The sequence below is a fragment of the Oncorhynchus masou genome, chromosome 12, assembly GCF_036934945.1.
Source record: "Oncorhynchus masou masou isolate Uvic2021 chromosome 12, UVic_Omas_1.1, whole genome shotgun sequence".
NCBI classification, from domain to species: domain Eukaryota; kingdom Metazoa; phylum Chordata; class Actinopteri; order Salmoniformes; family Salmonidae; genus Oncorhynchus; species Oncorhynchus masou.
The window spans coordinates 21,481,098-21,487,097 of NC_088223.1; positions in this window are offsets into that span (position 1 = coordinate 21,481,098).

The following is a 6,000-nucleotide window of genomic DNA, read 5'->3' on the forward strand; positions in this document are numbered from 1 at the left end:
GTGATGGTAGAGTCGGACTCTGTCTGGGTTGTGGTGTCTGGGAGGTTTATGTGTAATGGTAGAGTCTGACACTGTCTGGGTTGTGGTTTCTGGGAGGTTTATGTGTACTGGTAGAGTCTGACTATGTCTGGGTTGTGGTGTCTGGGAGGCTTATGTGTAATGGTAGAGTCTGACACTGTCTAGGTTGTGGTGTCTGGGAGGTTTATGTGTAATGGTAGAGTCTGACACTGTCTGGGTTGTGGTGTCTGGGAGGTTTATGCGTAATGGTAGAGTCTGACACTGTCTGTGTCGTGGTGTCTGGGAGGTTTATGTGTAATGGTAGAGTCTGACTCTGTCTGGGTTGTGGTGTCTGGGAGGTTTATGTGTACTGGTAGAGTCTGACTCTGTCTGGGTTGTGGTGTCTGGGAGGTTTATGTGTAATGTTAGAGTCTGACACTGTCTGGGTTGTGGTGTCTGGGAGGTTTATGTGTAATGGTAGTGTCTGACTCTGTCTGGGTTGTGGTGTCTGGGAGGTTTATGTGTGATGGTAGAGTCTGACTCTGGCTGGGTTGTGGTGTCTGGGAGGTTTATGTGTAATGGTAGAGTCTGACACTCTGTCTGGGTTGTGGTGTCTGAGATGTTGATGTGTAATGGTAGAGTCTGACTCTGTCTGGGTTGTGGTATCTGGGAGGTTTATGTGTACTGGTAGAGTCTGACACTCTGTCTGGGTCGTGGTGTCTGGGAGGTTTATGTGTAATGGTAGAGTCTGACTCTGTCTGGGTTGTGGTGTCTGGGAGGTTTATGTGCGATGGTAGAGTCTGACTCTGGCTGGGTTGTGGTGTCTGGGAGGTTGATGTGTAATGGTAGAGTCTGACACTGTCTGGGTCGTGGTGTCTGGTAGGTTTATGTGTAATGGTAGAGTCTGACACTCTGTCTGGGTTGTGGTGTCTGGGAGGTTTATGTGTAATGGTAGAGTCTGATACTCTGTCTGGGTCGTGGTGTCTGGTAGGTTAATGTGTAATGGTAGAGTCTGACTCTGTCTGGGTTGTGGTGTCTGGGAGGTTTATGTGTAATGGTAGAGTCTGATACTCTGTCTGGGTCGTGGTGTCTGGTAGGTTAATGTGTAATGGTAGAGTCTGACACTGTCTGTGTTGTGGTGTCTGGGAGGTTTATGTGTAATGGTAGAGTCTGACACTGTCTGGGTTGTGGTGTCTGGGAGGTTTATGTGCGATGGTAGAGTCTGACTCTGGCTGGGTTGTGGTGTCTGGGAGGTTTATGTGTACTGGTAGAGTCTGACACTGTCTGGGTTGTGGTGTCTGGGAGGTTGATGTGTACTGGTAGAGTCTGACTCTGTCTGGGTTGTGGTGTCTGGGAGGTTTATGTGTAATGGTAGAGTCTGACACTGTCTGGGTTGTGGTGTCTGGGAGGTTTATGTGTAATGGTAGAGTCTGACACTGTCTGGGTTGTGGTGTCTGGGAGGTTGATGTGTAATGGTAGAGTCTGACACTCTGTCTGGGTTGTGGTGTCTGGGAGGTTTATGTGTAATGGTAGAGTCTGACTCTGTCTGGGTTGTGGTGTCTGGGAGGTTTATGTGTAATGGTAGAGTCTGACACTCTGTCTGGGTCGTGGTGTCTGGGAGGTTTATGTGTAATGGTAGAGTCTGACACTGTCTGGGTTGTGGTGTCTGGGAGGTTGATGTGTACTGGTAGAGTCTGACTCTGTCTGGGTTGTGGTGTCTGGGAGGTTTATGTGTAATGGTAGAGTCTGACACTGTCTGGGTTGTGGTGTCTGGGAGGTTTATGTGTAATGGTAGTGTCTGACTCTGTCTGGGTTGTGGTGTCTGGGAGGTTTATGTGTGATGGTAGAGTCTGACTCTGGCTGGGTTGTGGTGTCTGGGAGGTTTATGTGTAATGGTAGAGTCTGACACTGTCTGGGTTGTGGTGTCTGGGAGGTTGATGTGTACTGGTAGAGTCTGACTCTGTCTGGGTTGTGGTGTCTGGGAGGTTTATGTGTAATGGTAGAGTCTGACACTGTCTGGGTTGTGGTGTCTGGGAGGTTTATGTGTAATGGTAGTGTCTGACTCTGTCTGGGTTGTGGTGTCTGGGAGGTTTATGTGTGATGGTAGAGTCTGACTCTGGCTGGGTTGTGGTGTCTGGGAGGTTTATGTGTAATGGTAGAGTCTGACACTCTGTCTGGGTTGTGGTGTCTGGGAGGTTTCTGTGTAATGGTAGAGTCTGACACTGTCTGTGTTGTGGTGTCTGGGAGGTTTATGTGTAATGGTAGAGTCTGACACTGTCTGGGTTGTGGTGTCAGGGAGGCTTATGTGTAATGGTAGAGTCTGACACTGTCTAGGTTGTGGTGTCTGGGAGTTTTATGTGTAATGGTAGAGTCTGACACTGTCTGGGTTGTGGTGTCTGGGAGGTTTATGCGTAATGGTAGAGTCTGACACTGTCTGTGTCGTGGTGTCTGGGAGGTTGATGTGTAATGGTAGAGTCTGACACTGTCTGGGTTGTGGTGTCTGGGAGGTTGATGTGTACTGGTAGAGTCTGACTCTGTCTGGGTTGTGGTGTCTGGGAGGTTTATGTGTAATGGTAGAGTCTGATACTGTCTGGGTTGTGGTGTCTGGGAGGTTTATGTGTAATGGTAGAGTCTGACACTGTCTGTGTCGTGGTGTCTGGGAGGTTGATGTGTAATGGTAGAGTCTGACACTGTCTGGGTTGTGGTGTCTGGGAGGTTGATGTGTACTGGTAGAGTCTGACTCTGTCTGGGTTGTGGTGTCTGGGAGGTTTATGTGTAATGGTAGAGTCTGACACTGTCTGGGTTGTGGTGTCTGGGAGGTTTATGTGTAATGGTAGTGTCTGACTCTGTCTGGGTTGTGGTGTCTGGGAGGTTTATGTGTGATGGTAGAGTCTGACTCTGGCTGGGTTGTGGTGTCTGGGAGGTTTATGTGTAATGGTAGAGTCTGACTCTGTCTGGGTTGTGGTATCTGGGAGGTTTATGTGTACTGGTAGAGTCTGACACTCTGTCTGGGTCGTGGTGTCTGGGAGGTTTATGTGTAATGGTAGAGTCTGACACTGTCTGGGTTGTGGTGTCTGGGAGGTTTCTGTGTAATGGTAGAGTCTGACACTGTCTGGGTTGTGGTGTCTGGGAGGTTTATGTGTAATGGTAGAGTCTGACACTGTCTGGGTTGTGGTGTCTGGGAGGTTTATGTGTAATGGTAGAGTCTGACTCTGTCTGGGTTGTGGTGTCTGGGAGGTTTATGTGTAATGGTAGAGTCTGACACTCTGGCTGTGTCGTGGTGTCTGGGAGGTTTATGTGTAATGGTAGAGTCTGACACTGTCTGGGTTGTGGTGTCTGGGAGGTTTATGTGTACTGGTAGAGTCTGACACTCTGTCTGTGTCGTGGTGTCTGGGAGGTTTATGCGTAATGGTAGAGTCTGACACTGTCTGGGTTGTGGTGTCTGGGAGGTGTATGTGTAATGGTAGAGTCTGACACTGTCTGGGTTGTGGTGTCTGGGAGGTTGATGTGTAATGGTAGAGTCTGACACTCTGTCTGGGTTGTGGTGTCTGGGAGGTTTATGTGTAATGGTAGAGTCTGACTCTGTCTGGGTTGTGGTGTCTGGGAGGTTTATGTGTAATGGTAGAGTCTGACACTCTGTCTGGGTTGTGGTGTCTGGGAGGTTTATGTGTAATGGTAGAGTCTGACACTCTGTCTGGGTCGTGGTGTCTGGGAGGTTTATGCGTACTGGTAGAGTCTGACTCTGTCTGGGTCGTGGTGTCTGGGAGGTTTATGTGTACTGGTAGAGTCTGACACTCTGTCTGGGTCGTGGTGTCTGGGAGGTTTATGTGTAATGGTAGAGTCTGACACTGTCTGGGAGGTTTATGTGTAATGGTAGAGTCTGACACAGTCTGTGTTGTGGTGTCTGGGAGGTTGATGTGTACTGGTAGAGTCTGACAATGTCTGGGTTGTGGTGTCTGGGAGGTTGATGTGTAATGGTAGAGTCTGACACTGTCTGGGAGGTTTATGTGTAATGGTAGAGTCTGACACTGTCTGGGTTGTGGTGTCTGGGAGGTTGATGTGTACTGGTAGAGTCTGACACTCTCTGGGTTGTGGTGTCTGGGAGGTTGATGTGTAATGGTAGAGTCTGACACTGTCTGGGAGGTTTATGTGTAATGGTAGAGTCTGACACTGTCTGGGAGGTTTATGTGTAATGGTGGAGTCTGACACTGTCTGGGTTGTGGTGTCTGGGAGGTTTATGTGTAATGGTAGAGTCTGACACTGTCTGGGTTGTGGTGTCTGGGAGGTTGATGTGTAATGGTAGAGTCTGACTCTGTCTGGGTTGTGGTGTCTGGGAGGTTGATGTGTACTGGTAGAGTCTGACACTGTCTGGGTCGTGGTGTCTGGGAGGTTTATGTGTAATGGTAGAGTCTGACACTATCTGGGTTGTGGTGTCTGGGAGGTTTATGTGTAATGGTAGAGTCTGACACTGTCTGGGAGGTTTATTTGTAATGGTAGAGTCTGACACTGTCTGGGTTGTGGTGTCTGGGAGGTTGATGTGTAATGGTAGAGTCTGATACTGTCTGGGTTGTGGTGTCTGGGAGGTTTATGTGTAATGGTAGAGTCTGACACTGTCTGGGTTGTGCTGTCTGGGAGGTTTATGTGTACTGGTAGAGTCTGACACTGTCTGGGTCGTGGTGTCTGGGAGGTTTATGTGTAATGGTAGAGTCTGACACTGTCTGGGTTGTGGTGTCTGGGAGGTTTATGTGTAATGGTAGAGTCTGATACTGTCTGGGTTGTGGTGTCTGGGAGGTTTATGTGTAATGGTAGAGTCTGACACTGTCTGGGTTGTGGTGTCTGGGAGGTTGATGTGTAATGGTAGAGTCTGACACTGTCTGGGTTGTGGTGTCTGGGAGGTTGATGTTTAATGGTAGAGTCTGACACTCTGTCTGGGTTGTGGTGTCTGGGAGGTTTATGTGTAATGGTAGAGTCTGACTCTGTCTGGGTTGTGGTGTCTGGGAGGTTTATGTGTAATGGTAGAGTCTGACACTCTGTCTGGGTCGTGGTGTCTGGGAGGTTTATGTGTAATGGTAGAGTCTGACACTGTCTGGGTTGTGGTGTCTGGGAGGTTGATGTGTACTGGTAGAGTCTGACTCTGTCTGGGTTGTGGTGTCTGGGAGGTTTATGTGTAATGGTAGAGTCTGACACTGTCTGGGTTGTGGTGTCTGGGAGGTTTATGTGTAATGGTAGTGTCTGACTCTGTCTGGGTTGTGGTGTCTGGGAGGTTTATGTGTGATGGTAGAGTCTGACTCTGGCTGGGTTGTGGTGTCTGGGAGGTTTATGTGTAATGGTAGAGTCTGACACTCTGTCTGGGTTGTGGTGTCTGGGATGTTGATGTGTAATGGTAGAGTCTGACTCTGTCTGGGTTGTGGTATCTGGGAGGTTTATGTGTACTGGTAGAGTCTGACACTCTGTCTGGGTCGTGGTGTCTGGGAGGTTTATGTGTAATGGTAGAGTCTGACACTGTCTGGGTTGTGGTGTCTGGGAGGTTTATGTGTAATGGTAGAGTCTGACACTGTCTGGGTTGTGGTGTCAGGGAGGCTTATGTGTAATGGTAGAGTCTGACACTGTCTAGGTTGTGGTGTCTGGGAGTTTTATGTGTAATGGTAGAGTCTGACACTGTCTGGGTTGTGGTGTCTGGGAGGTTTATGCGTAATGGTAGAGTCTGACACTGTCTGTGTCGTGGTGTCTGGGAGGTTGATGTGTAATGGTAGAGTCTGACACTGTCTGGGTTGTGGTGTCTGGGAGGTTGATGTGTACTGGTAGAGTCTGACTCTGTCTGGGTTGTGGTGTCTGGGAGGTTTATGTGTAATGGTAGAGTCTGATACTGTCTGGGTTGTGGTGTCTGGGAGGTTTATGTGTAATGGTAGAGTCTGACACTGTCTGTGTCGTGGTGTCTGGGAGGTTGATGTGTAATGGTAGAGTCTGACACTGTCTGGGTTGTGGTGTCTGGGAGGTTGATGT